The 18737-nt window shown below is 47.7% G+C and overlaps 3 non-coding genes across 3 annotated transcripts; all 3 read left to right on the forward strand.

Annotated features, from left to right (window-relative positions):
• Nucleotides 1-6745: 6745 nt before the first annotated feature.
• trnav-cac (transfer RNA valine (anticodon CAC)) lies at nucleotides 6746-6818 on the forward strand. Its single transcript has one exon. It is a non-coding gene; the product is annotated as a tRNA-Val (tRNA).
• Nucleotides 6819-10954: 4136 nt separating this feature from the next.
• On the forward strand, nucleotides 10955-11027 carry trnav-cac (transfer RNA valine (anticodon CAC)). The gene has a single exon. It is a non-coding gene; the product is annotated as a tRNA-Val (tRNA).
• A 6002-nt stretch (nucleotides 11028-17029) lies between these two features.
• On the forward strand, nucleotides 17030-17102 carry trnav-cac (transfer RNA valine (anticodon CAC)). Its single transcript has one exon. It is a non-coding gene; the product is annotated as a tRNA-Val (tRNA).
• The last annotated feature ends 1635 nt before the right edge of the window (nucleotides 17103-18737 follow it).

Raw genomic sequence — 18737 nt, forward strand, 5'->3', positions numbered from 1 at the left:
AGCCCATGGCACATTCTGTTGACCAACTCATTCTCAGGCAGGTGATTCCTTCCTTATCCGCCAACTACCATGAAATACCACGAGACGCTCCAAGTTACAATCGGTGCATTGGCCGGGAATCGAACCCAGGTCAACTGGGAGCGGTTTCCCTTCCATTGAGCTTTTGTAGCAAGGCAGATAACAGTTGCTTGCAAAATCACGGGCAGTCTCTGCTTTTCCACTGAATGTGGAAGCCTGGCTCTTTCCTTCATCAAGAAGACAAGAGTAATGATGCGCTTGACTCGAGGTTGCGACTTGTAATTCCCCACCCCCAAGCGGGAAAACGCAAAGCAAACGTACCCTCAACCTGAAATTGCCATTCCTCAACCGTGGGAAGTCTTCTCATCTCCGGGTTCCTTCCCTGTTCATCGAGTGACGTCGAGCCGGCATGACGGATTCAGAACTCACAAAGTGGCACTTACCTCAGTGGTTATTTGCTTTAGATCAGGGTTGTCCAGTCTTCTCCAGAATGGGCCAGTGTGGTTGCAGGTTGTCATTCTAACCAAGCAGAAGCCACACTTTAGTCTATTGAAAGCCAAGATCAGCGGAGCCAACAATTGGAATCAGGTGTGGCTCCTGCTAGATTGGAATCAAAAGCTGAAGATTGGACAACGCTGCTTAAGACCAATCAGCATATAGACATATTTGCTTATTAAATATAAAACATTGACTATATAGATGGCTGATCGCGGAAAATGGACACCTCTCATCACAGTTTGCATGCTAGCTTGTCGCTAACAAGAGACAGACACGGAGAGACCGCATGTTCTCACCTTTTCGCCCCTGTTCACGGGTCAAACGTGCCCTGTTGCATAATGACGTGTTTACAAACAGCAAAGAGAGCACTAAGAACTCAAGTGGGAAGCAGAAAGAGTCGTAGGAGGCCTGCAGAGAAGCCCATGGCACATTCTGTTGACCAACCTCATTCTCAGGCAGGTGATTCCTTCCTTATCCGCCAACTACCATGAAATACCACGAGACGCTCCAAGTTACAATCGGTGCATTGGCCGGGAATCGAACCCAGGTCAACTGGGAGCGGTTTTCCCTTCCATTGAGCTTTTGTAGCAAGGCAGATAACAGTTGCTTGCAAAATCACGGGCAGTCTCTGCTTTTCCACTGTATGTGGAAGCCTGGCTCTTTCCTTCATCAAGAAGACAAGAGTAATGATGCGCTTGACTCGAGGTTGCGACTTGTAATTCCCCACCCCCAAGCGGGAAAACGCAAAGCAAACGTACCCTCAACCTGAAATTGCCATTCCTCAACCGATGGGAAGTCTTCTCATCTCCGGGTTCCTTCCCTGTTCATCGAGTGACGTCGAGCCGGCATGACTGATTCAGAACTCACAAAGTGGCACTTACCTCGGTGGTTATTTGCTTTAGATCAGGGTTGTCCAGTCTTCTCCAGAATGGCCAGTGTGGTTGCAGGTTGTCATTCTAACCAAGCAGAAGCCACACTTTAGTCTATTGAAAGCCAAGATCAGCGGAGCCAACAATTGGAATCAGGTGTGGCTCCTGCTAGATTGGAACCAAAAGCTGAAGATTGGACAACGCTGCTTAAGACCAATCAGCATATAGACATATTTGCTTATAAAATATAAAACATTGACTATATAGATGGCTGATCGCGGAAAATGTACACCTCTCATCACAGTTTGCATGCTAGCTTGTCGCTAACAAGAGACAGACACGGAGAGACCGCATGTTCTCACCTTTTCGCCCCTGTTCACGGGTCAAACGTGCCCTGTTGCATAATGACGTGTTTACAAAACAGCAAAGAGAGCACTAAGAACTCAAGTGGGAAGCAGAAAGAGTCGTAGGAGGCCTGCAGAGAAGCCCATGGCACATTCTGTTGACCAACTCATTCTCAGGCAGGTGATTCCTTCCTTATCCGCCAACTACCATGAAATACCACGAGACGCTCCAAGTTACAATCGGTGCATTGGCCGGGAATCGAACCCAGGTCAACTGGGAGCGGTTTCCCTTCCATTGAGCTTTTGTAGCAAGGCAGATAACAGTTGCTTGCAAAATCACGGGCAGTCTCTGCTTTTCCACTGAATGTGGAAGCCTGGCTCTTTCCTTCATCAAGAAGACAAGAGTAATGATGCGCTTGACTCGAGGTTGCGACTTGTAATTCCCCACCCCCAAGCGGGAAAACGCAAAGCAAACGTACCCTCAACGTGAATTGCCATTCCTCAACCGTGGGAAGTCTTCTCATCTCCGGGTTCCTTCCCTGTTCATCGAGTGACGTCGAGCCGGCATGACGGATTCAGAACTCACAAAGTGGGCACTTACCTCGGTGGTTATTTGCTTTAGATCAGGGTTGTCCAGTCTTCTCCAGAATGGGCCAGTGTGGTTGCAGGTTGTCATTCTAACCAAGCAGAAGCCACACTTTAGTCTATTGAAAGCCAAGATCAGCGGAGCCAACAATTGGAATCAGGTGTGGCTCCTGCTAGATTGGAATCAAAAGCTGAAGATTGGACAACGCTGCTTAAGACCAATCAGCATATAGACATATTTGCTTATAAAATATAAACCATTGGACTATATAGATGGCTGATGGCGGAAAATGTACACCTCTCATCACAGTTTGCATGCTAGCTTGTCGCTAACAAGAGACAGACACGGAGAGACCGCATGTTCTCACCTTTTCGCCCCTGTTCACGGGTCAAACGTGCCCTGTTGCATAATGACGTGTTTACAAACAGCAAAGAGAGCACTAAGAACTCAAGTGGGAAGCAGAAAGAGTCGTAGGAGGCCTGCAGAGAAGCCCATGGCACATTCTGTTGACCAACTCATTCTCAGGCAGGTGATTCCTTCCTTATCCGCCAACTACCATGAAATACCACGAGACGCTCCAAGTTACAATCGGTGCATTGGCCGGGAATCGAACCCAGGTCAACTGGGAGCGGTTTCCCTTCCATTGAGCTTTTGTAGCAAGGCAGATAACAGTTGCTTGCAAAATCACGGGCAGTCTCTGCTTTTCCACTGAATGTGGAAGCCTCCAAGCTCCAAGTCTTCTCATCTCCCGGTTCCTTCCCTGTTCATCGAGTGACGTCGAGCCGGCATGACGGATTCAGAACTCACAAAGTGGCACTTACCTCGGTGGTTATTTGCTTTAGATCAGGGTTGTCCAGTCTTCAGGCCTGCAGAGAAGCCCATGGCACATTCTGTTGACCAACTCATTCTCAGGCAGGTGATTCCTTCCTTATCCGCCAACTACCATGAAATACCACGAGACGCTCCAAGTTACAATCGGTGCATTGGCCGGGAATCGAACCCAGGTCAACTGGGAGCGGTTTCCCTTCCATTGAGCTTTTGTAGCAAGGCAGATAACAGTTGCTTGCAAAATCACGGGCAGTCTCTGCTTTTCCACTGAATGTGGAAGCCTGGCTCTTTCCCTTCATCAAGAAGACAAGAGTAATGATGCGCTTGACTCGAGGTTGCGACTTGTAATTCCCACCTCCAAGCGGGAAAACGCAAAGCAAACGTACCCTCAACCTGAAATTGCCATTCCTCAACCGTGGGAAGTCTTCTCATCTCCCGGTTCCTTCCCTGTTCATCGAGTGACGTCGAGCCGGCATGACGGATTCAGAACTCACAAAGTGGCACTTACCTCGGTGGTTATTTGCTTTAGATCAGGGTTGTCCAGTCTTCAGGCCTGCAGAGAAGCCCATGGCACATTCTGTTGACCAACTCATTCTCAGGCAGGTGATTCCTTCCTTATCCGCCAAACTACCATGAAATACCACGAGACGCTCCAAGTTACAATCGGTGCATTGGCCGGGAATCGAACCCAGGTCAACTGGGAGCGGTTTCCCTTCCATTGAGCTTTTGTAGCAAGGCAGATAACAGTTGCTTGCAAAATCACGGGCAGTCTCTGCTTTTCCACTGAATGTGGAAGCCTGGCTCTTTCCTTCATCAAGAAGACAAGAGTAATGATGCGCTTGACTCGAGGTTGCGACTTGTAATTCCCCACCTCCAAGCGGGAAAACGCAAAGCAAACGTACCCTCAACCTGAAATTGCCATTCCTCAACCGTGGGAAGTCTTCTCATCTCCCGGTTCCTTCCCTGTTCATCGAGTGACGTCGAGCCGGCATGACGGATTCAGAACTCACAAAGTGGCACTTACCTCGGTGGTTATTTGCTTTAGATCAGGGTTGTCCAGTCTTCTCCAGAATGGGCCAGTGTGGTTGCAGGTTGTCATTCTAACCAAGCAGAAGCCACACTTTAGTCTATTGAAAGCCAAGATCAGCGGAGCCAACAATTGGAATCAGGTGTGGCTCCTGCTAGATTGGAATCAAAAGCTGAAGATTGGACAACGCTGCTTAAGGACCAATCAGCATATAGACATATTTGCTTATTAAATATAAAACATTGACTATATAGATGGCTGATCGCGGAAAATGGACACCTCTCATCACAGTTTGCATGCTAGCTTGTCGCTAACAAGAGACAGACACGGAGAGACCGCATGTTCTCACCTTTTCGCCCCTGTTCACGGGTCAAACGTGCCCTGTTGCATAATGACGTGTTTACAAACAGCAAAGAGAGCACTAAGAACTCAAGTGGGAAGCAGAAAGAGTCGTAGGAGGCCTGCAGAGAAGCCCATGGCACATTCTGTTGACCAACTCATTCTCAGGCAGGTGATTCCTTCCTTATCCGCCAACTACCATGAAATACCACGAGACGCTCCAAGTTACAATCGGTGCATTGGCCGGGAATCGAACCCAGGTCAACTGGGAGCGGTTTCCCTTCCATTGAGCTTTTGTAGCAAGGCAGATAACAGTTGCTTGCAAAATCACGGGCAGTCTCTGCTTTTCCACTGTATGTGGAAGCCTGGCTCTTTCCTTCATCAAGAAGACAAGAGTAATGATGCGCTTGACTCGAGGTTGCGACTTGTAATTCCCCACCCCCAAGCGGGAAAACGCAAAGCAAACGTACCCTCAACCTGAAATTGCCATTCCTCAACCGTGGGAAGTCTTCTCATCTCCGGGTTCCTTCCCTGTTCATCGAGTGACGTCGAGCCGGCATGACTGATTCAGAACTCACAAAGTGGCACTTACCTCGGTGGTTATTTGCTTTAGATCAGGGTTGTCCAGTCTTCTCCAGAATGGGCCAGTGTGGTTGCAGGTTGTCATTCTAACCAAGCAGAAGCCACACTTTAGTCTATTGAAAGCCAAGATCAGCGGAGCCAACAATTGGAATCAGGTGTGGCTCCTGCTAGATTGGAACCAAAAGCTGAAGATTGGACAACGCTGCTTAAGACCAATCAGCATATAGACATATTTGCTTATAAAATATAAAACATTGACTATATAGATGGCTGATCGCGGAAAATGTACACCTCTCATCACAGTTTGCATGCTAGCTTGTCGCTAACAAGAGACAGACACGGAGAGACCGCATGTTCTCACCTTTTCGCCCCTGTTCACGGGTCAAACGTGCCCTGTTGCATAATGACGTGTTTACAAACAGCAAAGAGAGCACTAAGAACTCAAGTGGGAAGCAGAAAGAGTCGTAGGAGGCCTGCAGAGAAGCCCATGGCACATTCTGTTGACCAACTCATTCTCAGGCAGGTGATTCCTTCCTTATCCGCCAACTACCATGAAATACCACGAGACGCTCCAAGTTACAATCGGTGCATTGGCCGGGAATCGAACCCAGGTCAACTGGGAGCGGTTTCCCTTCCATTGAGCTTTTGTAGCAAGGCAGATAACAGTTGCTTGCAAAATCACGGGCAGTCTCTGCTTTTCCACTGAATGTGGAAGCCTGGCTCTTTCCTTCATCAAGAAGACAAGAGTAATGATGCGCTTGACTCGAGGTTGCGACTTGTAATTCCCCACCTCCAAGCGGGAAAACGCAAAGCAAACGTACCCTCAACCTGAAATTGCCATTCCTCAACCGTGGGAAGTCTTCTCATCTCCCGGTTCCTTCCCTGTTCATCGAGTGACGTCGAGCCGGCATGACGGATTCAGAACTCACAAAGTGGCACTTACCTCGGTGGTTATTTGCTTTAGATCAGGGTTGTCCAGTCTTCTCCAGAATGGGCCAGTGTGGTTGCAGGTTGTCATTGTAACCAAGCAGAAGCCACACTTTAGTCTATTGAAAGCCAAGATCAGCGGAGCCAACAATTGGAATCAGGTGTGGCTCCTGCTAGATTGGAACCAAAAGCTGAAGATTGGACAACGCTGCTTAAGACCAATCAGCATATAGACATATTTGCTTATTAAATATAAAACATTGACTATATAGATGGCTGATCGCGGAAAATGGACACCTCTCATCACAGTTTGCATGCTAGCTTGTCGCTAACAAGAGACAGACACGGAGAGACCGCATGTTCTCACCTTTTCGCCCCTGTTCACGGGTCAAACGTGCCCTGTTGCATAATGACGTGTTTACAAACAGCAAAGAGAGCACTAAGAACTCAAGTGGGAAGCAGAAAGAGTCGTAGGAGGCCTGCAGAGAAGCCTATGGCACATTCTGTTGACCAACTCATTCTCAGGTAGGTGATTCCTTCCTTTTGTGCCAACTACCATAAAGTACCTGGAGAAGCTCCAAGCCGTGGACGGGCCAAGAATTGGAGCCGGGTCAACTGCTTGGACTGGAGCTATGCTCACCACTATACCACCAATGCCATGCTGCACCATTCAGCTCTGGTGAACAAAGTGTACGTATGTGCACCACCAAAGTGCCACCGCACCGTGGTTTCTGTAGTGTAGTGGTTATCACGTTTGCCTCACACGCAAAAGGTCCCTGGTTCGAGACCGGGCAGAAACAAGCTAGAAATTCTGAACTTTGCTTTAATGACTGAGCGGTTGTCATCACTGTAGGATCAGGTCCTCTAGGAACAGCCAGAAAGCGAGACCTCCTTTACAGAGGAGATTTCCTTCTTTTGTAGCAAAGCAGTTAATATTTGCTTACCAAATGAAAGGGAGTCTCTGGTTTTCCCCAGAAAGTGGAAGCCTGGCTCTTTCGTTGCTCAACAAGACTCTGTGCGTGACTGGAAAATTTTCCGTAAAGTACTGCTCGCCGAGTTCACCTCGAGAGGTCTGCAAGAGGTCTGCGGCCGAAAAAGGCTGGGAGCGGTTTCCCTTCCATTGAGCTTTTGTAGCAAGGCAGATAACAGTTGCTTGCAAAATCACGGGCAGTCTCTGCTTTTCCACTGAATGTGGAAGCCTGGCTCTTTCCTTCATCAAGAAGACAAGAGTAATGATGCGCTTGACTCGAGGTTGCGACTTGTAATTCCCCACCCCCAAGCGGGAAAACGCAAAGCAAACGTACCCTCAACCTGAAATTGCCATTCCTCAACCGTGGGAAGTCTTCTCATCTCCGGGTTCCTTCCCTGTTCATCGAGTGACGTCGAGCCGGCATGACGGATTCAGAACTCACAAAGTGGCACTTACCTCAGTGGTTATTTGCTTTAGATCAGGGTTGTCCAGTCTTCTCCAGAATGGGCCAGTGTGGTTGCAGGTTGTCATTCTAACCAAGCAGAAGCCACACTTTAGTCTATTGAAAGCCAAGATCAGCGGAGCCAACAATTGGAATCAGGTGTGGCTCCTGCTAGATTGGAATCAAAAGCTGAAGATTGGACAACGCTGCTTAAGACCAATCAGCATATAGACATATTTGCTTATTAAATATAAAACATTGACTATATAGATGGCTGATCGCGGAAAATGGACACCTCTCATCACAGTTTGCATGCTAGCTTGTCGCTAACAAGAGACAGACACGGAGAGACCGCATGTTCTCACCTTTTCGCCCCTGTTCACGGGTCAAACGTGCCCTGTTGCATAATGACGTGTTTACAAACAGCAAAGAGAGCACTAAGAACTCAAGTGGGAAGCAGAAAGAGTCGTAGGAGGCCTGCAGAGAAGCCCATGGCACATTCTGTTGACCAACTCATTCTCAGGCAGGTGATTCCTTCCTTATCCGCCAACTACCATGAAATACCACGAGACGCTCCAAGTTACAATCGGTGCATTGGCCGGGAATCGAACCCAGGTCAACTGGGAGCGGTTTCCCTTCCATTGAGCTTTTGTAGCAAGGCAGATAACAGTTGCTTGCAAAATCACGGGCAGTCTCTGCTTTTCCACTGTATGTGGAAGCCTGGCTCTTTCCTTCATCAAGAAGACAAGAGTAATGATGCGCTTGACTCGAGGTTGCGACTTGTAATTCCCCACCCCCAAGCGGGAAAACGCAAAGCAAACGTACCCTCAACCTGAAATTGCCATTCCTCAACCGTGGGAAGTCTTCTCATCTCCGGGTTCCTTCCCTGTTCATCGAGTGACGTCGAGCCGGCATGACTGATTCAGAACTCACAAAGTGGCACTTACCTCGGTGGTTATTTGCTTTAGATCAGGGTTGTCCAGTCTTCTCCAGAATGGGCCAGTGTGGTTGCAGGTTGTCATTCTAACCAAGCAGAAGCCACACTTTAGTCTATTGAAAGCCAAGATCAGCGGAGCCAACAATTGGAATCAGGTGTGGCTCCTGCTAGATTGGAACCAAAAGCTGAAGATTGGACAACGCTGCTTAAGACCAATCAGCATATAGACATATTTGCTTATAAAATATAAAACATTGACTATATAGATGGCTGATCGCGGAAAATGTACACCTCTCATCACAGTTTGCATGCTAGCTTGTCGCTAACAAGAGACAGACACGGAGAGACCGCATGTTCTCACCTTTTCGCCCCTGTTCACGGGTCAAACGTGCCCTGTTGCATAATGACGTGTTTACAAACAGCAAAGAGAGCACTAAGAACTCAAGTGGGAAGCAGAAAGAGTCGTAGGAGGCCTGCAGAGAAGCCCATGGCACATTCTGTTGACCAACTCATTCTCAGGCAGGTGATTCCTTCCTTATCCGCCAACTACCATGAAATACCACGAGACGCTCCAAGTTACAATCGGTGCATTGGCCGGGAATCGAACCCAGGTCAACTGGGAGCGGTTTCCCTTCCATTGAGCTTTTGTAGCAAGGCAGATAACAGTTGCTTGCAAAATCACGGGCAGTCTCTGCTTTTCCAATGAATGTGGAAGCCTGGCTCTTTCCTTCATCAAGAAGACAAGAGTAATGATGCGCTTGACTCGAGGTTGCGACTTGTAATTCCCCACCTCCAAGCGGGAAAACGCAAAGCAAACGTACCCTCAACCTGAAATTGCCATTCCTCAACCGTGGGAAGTCTTCTCATCTCCGGGTTCCTTCCCTGTTCATCGAGTGACGTCGAGCCGGCATGACGGATTCAGAACTCACAAAGTGGCACTTACCTCGGTGGTTATTTGCTTTAGATCAGGGTTGTCCAGTCTTCTCCAGAATGGGCCAGTGTGGTTGCAGGTTGTCATTCTAACCAAGCAGAAGCCACACTTTAGTCTATTGAAAGCCAAGATCAGCGGAGCCAACAATTGGAATCAGGTGTGGCTCCTGCTAGATTGGAACCAAAAGCTGAAGATTGGACAACGCTGCTTAAGACCAATCAGCATATAGACATATTTGCTTATAAAATATAAAACATTGACTATATAGATGGCTGATCGCGGAAAATGTACACCTCTCATCACAGTTTGCATGCTAGCTTGTCGCTAACAAGAGACAGACACGGAGAGACCGCATGTTCTCACCTTTTCGCCCCTGTTCACGGGTCAAACGTGCCCTGTTGCATAATGACGTGTTTACAAACAGCAAAGAGAGCACTAAGAACTCAAGTGGGAAGCAGAAAGAGTCGTAGGAGGCCTGCAGAGAAGCCCATGGCACATTCTGTTGACCAACTCATTCTCAGGCAGGTGATTCCTTCCTTATCCGCCAACTACCATGAAATACCACGAGACGCTCCAAGTTACAATCGGTGCATTGGCCGGGAATCGAACCCAGGTCAACTGGGAGCGGTTTCCCTTCCATTGAGCTTTTGTAGCAAGGCAGATAACAGTTGCTTGCAAAATCACGGGCAGTCTCTGCTTTTCCACTGAATGTGGAAGCCTGGCTCTTTCCTTCATCAAGAAGACAAGAGTAATGATGCGCTTGACTCGAGGTTGCGACTTGTAATTCCCCACCTCCAAGCGGGAAAACGCAAAGCAAACGTACCCTCAACCTGAAATTGCCATTCCTCAACCGTGGGAAGTCTTCTCATCTCCCGGTTCCTTCCCTGTTCATCGAGTGACGTCGAGCCGGCATGACGGATTCAGAACTCACAAAGTGGCACTTACCTCGGTGGTTATTTGCTTTAGATCAGGGTTGTCCAGTCTTCTCCAGAATGGGCCAGTGTGGTTGCAGGTTGTCATTGTAACCAAGCAGAAGCCACACTTTAGTCTATTGAAAGCCAAGATCAGCGGAGCCAACAATTGGAATCAGGTGTGGCTCCTGCTAGTTTGGAACCAAAAGCTGAAGATTGGACAACGCTGCTTAAGACCAATCAGCATATAGACATATTTGCTTATTAAATATAAAACATTGACTATATAGATGGCTGATCGCGGAAAATGGACACCTCTCATCACAGTTTGCATGCTAGCTTGTCGCTAACAAGAGACAGACACGGAGAGACCGCATGTTCTCACCTTTTCGCCCCTGTTCACGGGTCAAACGTGCCCTGTTGCATAATGACGTGTTTACAAACAGCAAAGAGAGCACTAAGAACTCAAGTGGGAAGCAGAAAGAGTCGTAGGAGGCCTGCAGAGAAGCCTATGGCACATTCTGTTGACCAACTCATTCTCAGGTAGGTGATTCCTTCCTTTTGTGCCAACTACCATAAAGTACCTGGAGAAGCTCCAAGCCGTGGACGGGCCAAGAATTGGAGCCGGGTCAACTGCTTGGACTGGAGCTATGCTCACCACTATACCACCAATGCCACGCTGCACCATTCAGCTCTGGTGAACAAAGTGTACGTATGTGCACCACCAAAGTGCCACCGCACCGTGGTTTCTGTAGTGTAGTGGTTATCACGTTTGCCTCACACGCAAAAGGTCCCTGGTTCGAGACCGGGCAGAAACAAGCTAGAAATTCTGAACTTTGCTTTAATGACTGAGCGGTTGTCATCACTGTAGGATCAGGTCCTCTAGGAACAGCCAGAAAGCGAGACCTCCTTTACAGAGGAGATTTCCTTCTTTTGTAGCAAAGCAGTTAATATTTGCTTACCAAATGAAAGGGAGTCTCTGGTTTTCCCCAGAAAGTGGAAGCCTGGCTCTTTCGTTGCTCAACAAGACTCTGTGCGTGACTGGAAAATTTTCCGTAAAGTACTGCTCGCCGAGTTCACCTCGAGAGGTCTGCAAGAGGTCTGCGGCCGAAAAAGGCTGGGAGCGGTTTCCCTTCCATTGAGCTTTTGTAGCAAGGCAGATAACAGTTGCTTGCAAAATCACGGGCAGTCTCTGCTTTTCCACTGAATGTGGAAGCCTGGCTCTTTCCTTCATCAAGAAGACAAGAGTAATGATGCGCTTGACTCGAGGTTGCGACTTGTAATTCCCCACCCCCAAGCGGGAAAACGCAAAGCAAACGTACCCTCAACCTGAAATTGCCATTCCTCAACCGTGGGAAGTCTTCTCATCTCCCGGTTCCTTCCCTGTTCATCGAGTGACGTCGAGCCGGCATGACGGATTCAGAACTCACAAAGTGGCACTTACCTCGGTGGTTATTTGCTTTAGATCAGGGTTGTCCAGTCTTCTCCAGAATGGGCCAGTGTGGTTGCAGGTTGTCATTCTAACCAAGCAGAAGCCACACTTTAGTCTATTGAAAGCCAAGATCAGCGGAGCCAACAATTGGAATCAGGTGTGGCTCCTGCTAGATTGGAACCAAAAGCTGAAGATTGGACAACGCTGCTTAAGACCAATCAGCATATAGACATATTTGCTTATTAAATATAAAACATTGACTATATAGATGGCTGATCGCGGAAAATGGACACCTCTCATCACAGTTTGCATGCTAGCTTGTCGCTAACAAGAGACAGACACGGAGAGACCGCATGTTCTCACCTTTTCGCCCCTGTTCACGGGTCAAACGTGCCCTGTTGCATAATGACGTGTTTACAAACAGCAAAGAGAGCACTAAGAACTCAAGTGGGAAGCAGAAAGAGTCGTAGGAGGCCTGCAGAGAAGCCCATGGCACATTCTGTTGACCAACTCATTCTCAGGCAGGTGATTCCTTCCTTATCCGCCAACTACCATGAAATACCACGAGACGCTCCAAGTTACAATCGGTGCATTGGCCGGGAATCGAACCCAGGTCAACTGGGAGCGGTTTCCCTTCCATTGAGCTTTTGTAGCAAGGCAGATAACAGTTGCTTGCAAAATCACGGGCAGTCTCTGCTTTTCCACTGTATGTGGAAGCCTGGCTCTTTCCTTCATCAAGAAGACAAGAGTAATGATGCGCTTGACTCGAGGTTGCGACTTGTAATTCCCCACCCCCAAGCGGGAAAACGCAAAGCAAACGTACCCTCAACCTGAAATTGCCATTCCTCAACCGTGGGAAGTCTTCTCATCTCCGGGTTCCTTCCCTGTTCATCGAGTGACGTCGAGCCGGCATGACTGATTCAGAACTCACAAAGTGGCACTTACCTCGGTGGTTATTTGCTTTAGATCAGGGTTGTCCAGTCTTCTCCAGAATGGGCCAGTGTGGTTGCAGGTTGTCATTCTAACCAAGCAGAAGCCACACTTTAGTCTATTGAAAGCCAAGATCAGCGGAGCCAACAATTGGAATCAGGTGTGGCTCCTGCTAGATTGGAACCAAAAGCTGAAGATTGGACAACGCTGCTTAAGACCAATCAGCATATAGACATATTTGCTTATAAAATATAAAACATTGACTATATAGATGGCTGATCGCGGAAAATGTACACCTCTCATCACAGTTTGCATGCTAGCTTGTCGCTAACAAGAGACAGACACGGAGAGACCGCATGTTCTCACCTTTTCGCCCCTGTTCACGGGTCAAACGTGCCCTGTTGCATAATGACGTGTTTACAAACAGCAAAGAGAGCACTAAGAACTCAAGTGGGAAGCAGAAAGAGTCGTAGGAGGCCTGCAGAGAAGCCCATGGCACATTCTGTTGACCAACTCATTCTCAGGCAGGTGATTCCTTCCTTATCCGCCAACTACCATGAAATACCACGAGACGCTCCAAGTTACAATCGGTGCATTGGCCGGGAATCGAACCCAGGTCAACTGGGAGCGGTTTCCCTTCCATTGAGCTTTTGTAGCAAGGCAGATAACAGTTGCTTGCAAAATCACGGGCAGTCTCTGCTTTTCCAATGAATGTGGAAGCCTGGCTCTTTCCTTCATCAAGAAGACAAGAGTAATGATGCGCTTGACTCGAGGTTGCGACTTGTAATTCCCCACCTCCAAGCGGGAAAACGCAAAGCAAACGTACCCTCAACCTGAAATTGCCATTCCTCAACCGTGGGAAGTCTTCTCATCTCCCGGTTCCTTCCCTGTTCATCGAGTGACGTCGAGCCGGCATGACGGATTCAGAACTCACAAAGTGGCACTTACCTCGGTGGTTATTTGCTTTAGATCAGGGTTGTCCAGTCTTCTCCAGAATGGGCCAGTGTGGTTGCAGGTTGTCATTCTAACCAAGCAGAAGCCACACTTTAGTCTATTGAAAGCCAAGATCAGCGGAGCCAACAATTGGAATCAGGTGTGGCTCCTGCTAGATTGGAATCAAAAGCTGAAGATTGGACAACGCTGCTTAAGACCAATCAGCATATAGACATATTTGCTTATTAAATATAAAACATTGACTATATAGATGGCTGATCGCGGAAAATGGACACCTCTCATCACAGTTTGCATGCTAGCTTGTCGCTAACAAGAGACAGACACGGAGAGACCGCATGTTCTCACCTTTTCGCCCCTGTTCACGGGTCAAACGTGCCCTGTTGCATAATGACGTGTTTACAAACAGCAAAGAGAGCACTAAGAACTCAAGTGGGAAGCAGAAAGAGTCGTAGGAGGCCTGCAGAGAAGCCCATGGCACATTCTGTTGACCAACTCATTCTCAGGCAGGTGATTCCTTCCTTATCCGCCAACTACCATGAAATACCACGAGACGCTCCAAGTTACAATCGGTGCATTGGCCGGGAATCGAACCCAGGTCAACTGGGAGCGGTTTCCCTTCCATTGAGCTTTTGTAGCAAGGCAGATAACAGTTGCTTGCAAAATCACGGGCAGTCTCTGCTTTTCCACTGTATGTGGAAGCCTGGCTCTTTCCTTCATCAAGAAGACAAGAGTAATGATGCGCTTGACTCGAGGTTGCGACTTGTAATTCCCCACCCCCAAGCGGGAAAACGCAAAGCAAACGTACCCTCAACCTGAAATTGCCATTCCTCAACCGTGGGAAGTCTTCTCATCTCCGGGTTCCTTCCCTGTTCATCGAGTGACGTCGAGCCGGCATGACTGATTCAGAACTCACAAAGTGGCACTTACCTCGGTGGTTATTTGCTTTAGATCAGGGTTGTCCAGTCTTCTCCAGAATGGGCCAGTGTGGTTGCAGGTTGTCATTCTAACCAAGCAGAAGCCACACTTTAGTCTATTGAAAGCCAAGATCAGCGGAGCCAACAATTGGAATCAGGTGTGGCTCCTGCTAGATTGGAACCAAAAGCTGAAGATTGGACAACGCTGCTTAAGACCAATCAGCATATAGACATATTTGCTTATTAAATATAAAACATTGACTATATAGATGGCTGATCGCGGAAAATGGACACCTCTCATCACAGTTTGCATGCTAGCTTGTCGCTAACAAGAGACAGACACGGAGAGACCGCATGTTCTCACCTTTTCGCCCCTGTTCACGGGTCAAACGTGCCCTGTTGCATAATGACGTGTTTACAAACAGCAAAGAGAGCACTAAGAACTCAAGTGGGAAGCAGAAAGAGTCGTAGGAGGCCTGCAGAGAAGCCCATGGCACATTCTGTTGACCAACTCATTCTCAGGCAGGTGATTCCTTCCTTATCCGCCAACTACCATGAAATACCACGAGACGCTCCAAGTTACAATCGGTGCATTGGCCGGGAATCGAACCCAGGTCAACTGGGAGCGGTTTCCCTTCCATTGAGCTTTTGTAGCAAGGCAGATAACAGTTGCTTGCAAAATCACGGGCAGTCTCTGCTTTTCCACTGTATGTGGAAGCCTGGCTCTTTCCTTCATCAAGAAGACAAGAGTAATGATGCGCTTGACTCGAGGTTGCGACTTGTAATTCCCCACCCCCAAGCGGGAAAACGCAAAGCAAACGTACCCTCAACCTGAAATTGCCATTCCTCAACCGTGGGAAGTCTTCTCATCTCCGGGTTCCTTCCCTGTTCATCGAGTGACGTCGAGCCGGCATGACTGATTCAGAACTCACAAAGTGGCACTTACCTCGGTGGTTATTTGCTTTAGATCAGGGTTGTCCAGTCTTCTCCAGAATGGGCCAGTGTGGTTGCAGGTTGTCATTCTAACCAAGCAGAAGCCACACTTTAGTCTATTGAAAGCCAAGATCAGCGGAGCCAACAATTGGAATCAGGTGTGGCTCCTGCTAGATTGGAACCAAAAGCTGAAGATTGGACAACGCTGCTTAAGACCAATCAGCATATAGACATATTTGCTTATAAAATATAAAACATTGACTATATAGATGGCTGATCGCGGAAAATGTACACCTCTCATCACAGTTTGCATGCTAGCTTGTCGCTAACAAGAGACAGACACGGAGAGACCGCATGTTCTCACCTTTTCGCCCCTGTTCACGGGTCAAACGTGCCCTGTTGCATAATGACGTGTTTACAAACAGCAAAGAGAGCACTAAGAACTCAAGTGGGAAGCAGAAAGAGTCGTAGGAGGCCTGCAGAGAAGCCCATGGCACATTCTGTTGACCAACTCATTCTCAGGCAGGTGATTCCTTCCTTATCCGCCAACTACCATGAAATACCACGAGACGCTCCAAGTTACAATCGGTGCATTGGCCGGGAATCGAACCCAGGTCAACTGGGAGCGGTTTCCCTTCCATTGAGCTTTTGTAGCAAGGCAGATAACAGTTGCTTGCAAAATCACGGGCAGTCTCTGCTTTTCCACTGAATGTGGAAGCCTGGCTCTTTCCTTCATCAAGAAGACAAGAGTAATGATGCGCTTGACTCGAGGTTGCGACTTGTAATTCCCCACCTCCAAGCGGGAAAACGCAAAGCAAACGTACCCTCAACCTGAAATTGCCATTCCTCAACCGTGGGAAGTCTTCTCATCTCCCGGTTCCTTCCCTGTTCATCGAGTGACGTCGAGCCGGCATGACGGATTCAGAACTCACAAAGTGGCACTTACCTCGGTGGTTATTTGCTTTAGATCAGGGTTGTCCAGTCTTCTCCAGAATGGGCCAGTGTGGTTGCAGGTTGTCATTGTAACCAAGCAGAAGCCACACTTTAGTCTATTGAAAGCCAAGATCAGCGGAGCCAACAATTGGAATCAGGTGTGGCTCCTGCTAGATTGGAACCAAAAGCTGAAGATTGGACAACGCTGCTTAAGACCAATCAGCATATAGACATATTTGCTTATTAAATATAAAACATTGACTATATAGATGGCTGATCGCGGAAAATGGACACCTCTCATCACAGTTTGCATGCTAGCTTGTCGCTAACAAGAGACAGACACGGAGAGACCGCATGTTCTCACCTTTTCGCCCCTGTTCACGGGTCAAACGTGCCCTGTTGCATAATGACGTGTTTACAAACAGCAAAGAGAGCACTAAGAACTCAAGTGGGAAGCAGAAAGAGTCGTAGGAGGCCTGCAGAGAAGCCCATGGCACATTCTGTTGACCAACTCATTCTCAGGTAGGTGATTCCTTCCTTTTGTGCCAACTACCATAAAGTACCTGGAGAAGCTCCAAGCCGTGGACGGGCCAAGAATTGGAGCCGGGTCAACTGCTTGGACTGGAGCTATGCTCACCACTATACCACCAATGCCACGCTGCACCATTCAGCTCTGGTGAACAAAGTGTACGTATGTGCACCACCAAAGTGCCACCGCACCGTGGTTTCTGTAGTGTAGTGGTTATCACGTTTGCCTCACACGCAAAAGGTCCCTGGTTCGAGACCGGGCAGAAACAAGCTAGAAATTCTGAACTTTGCTTTAATGACTGAGCGGTTGTCATCACTGTAGGATCAGGTCCTCTAGGAACAGCTAGAAAGCGAGACCTCCTTTACAGAGGAGATTTCCTTCTTTTGTAGCAAAGCAGTTAATATTTGCTTACCAAATGAAAGGGAGTCTCTGGTTTTCCCCAGAAAGTGGAAGCCTGGCTCTTTCGTTGCTCAACAAGACTCTGTGCGTGACTGGAAAATTTTCCGTAAAGTACTGCTCGCCGAGTTCACCTCGAGAGGTCTGCAAGAGGTCTGCGCCCGAAAAAGCCTATGGCACATTCTGTTGACCAACTCATTCTCAGGTAGGTGATTCCTTCCTTTTGTGCCAACTACCATAAAGTACCTGGAGAAGCTCCAAGCTACAACCCGTGGACGGGCCAAGAATTGAAGCCGGGTCAACTGCTTGGACTGGAGCTATGCTCACCACTATACCACCAATGCCACGCTGCACCATTCAGCTCTGGTGAACAAAAGTGTACGTATGTGCACTTCTCATCAGAAGACCATAGGCAACAGCCAAAAGGCCGCCCCATCGTGATTGATTCGAGGGGTAGGGGTAGACATAGCCAGGGAATAAGAGAAACAATACAGAGCAGCAAGTAGTTACACAGACTCCTGAATGTTCTCAATAACCATTCATTTCATATAAACATCAACCAGAAAAACTGAAAATATATGTACACACTGTATTTCACAATAATTAACAATGGTCAAGTCCATCAATAACGCAAATGTCCAAGTCTGTTAAGTTCAGTACCCCAACTAAACTTTCTAAATCTTACGGTTCGGTCCCCATTTGGGCGCCACTCTGTAGCGTGGTACCTTATGGGGTTTGGACGCCAGACAGTTCAAATTAACCGTCACTTATAACTGATAATTTGGACATCACTCAGAAGAAAAAACAAGGCTACTCTATTCTTACAAAATAAGATTATTATTATTTATGCAATAAAAAATAAGAAAATACAGATCGTTTCAGTCATAGAAACCGAAATAATGAAAACCAAAATGTTCCCCTACGTGGGATTAATAAACGCACCCATAAGGAAACAAGGCTCTATTCATAAAAGAAAATTTTCACACACAAAAGGCAGGAAAAAAAACATTTAACCCCAAAATAATTCTTAACCAAAACAAAAAAGTTGTTCACTTTAAAAGCTGCCCTTCAATGGTGATTTAGGAGTCCAGTAGTTTGTGAACCCGAAAGCATGGGAAACCGGCAGTCAGATTCCGCTTAACACTCGGAGTACTTTACAGACAGTAACATCCAACGATTTAAACATACTGGTTCTACACAAAAGTATTAAAGAAAGGATCTCAAACCCGTGATGTGACTCCGAACCCTCAAAACTCCGCTCACTCGTTTATTCACCTTGGCAGAATATTCCCGAAGTGTTCGCCAGCCTCCTGAATCAATATCCACAAGGTTATAATCCACAGTAAGAGCATTAGCATGGTCCTTGGCAAACGCACACCATCAGCTCCGCCATTCCCACCTGGCTCTCATTTCCGCGTCCCGCTTTCTCTCACCTAGTCACCTGTTCTTTTTATTGCTTCCTAAGACCCCACCCTTCTCTTCATCTCTTTTTTTTACTTCCGTTAAT

This window comes from Ictalurus punctatus, unplaced genomic scaffold, assembly GCF_001660625.3.
Source record: "Ictalurus punctatus breed USDA103 unplaced genomic scaffold, Coco_2.0 Super-Scaffold_100058, whole genome shotgun sequence".
Classification (NCBI taxonomy): Eukaryota; Metazoa; Chordata; class Actinopteri; order Siluriformes; family Ictaluridae; genus Ictalurus; species Ictalurus punctatus.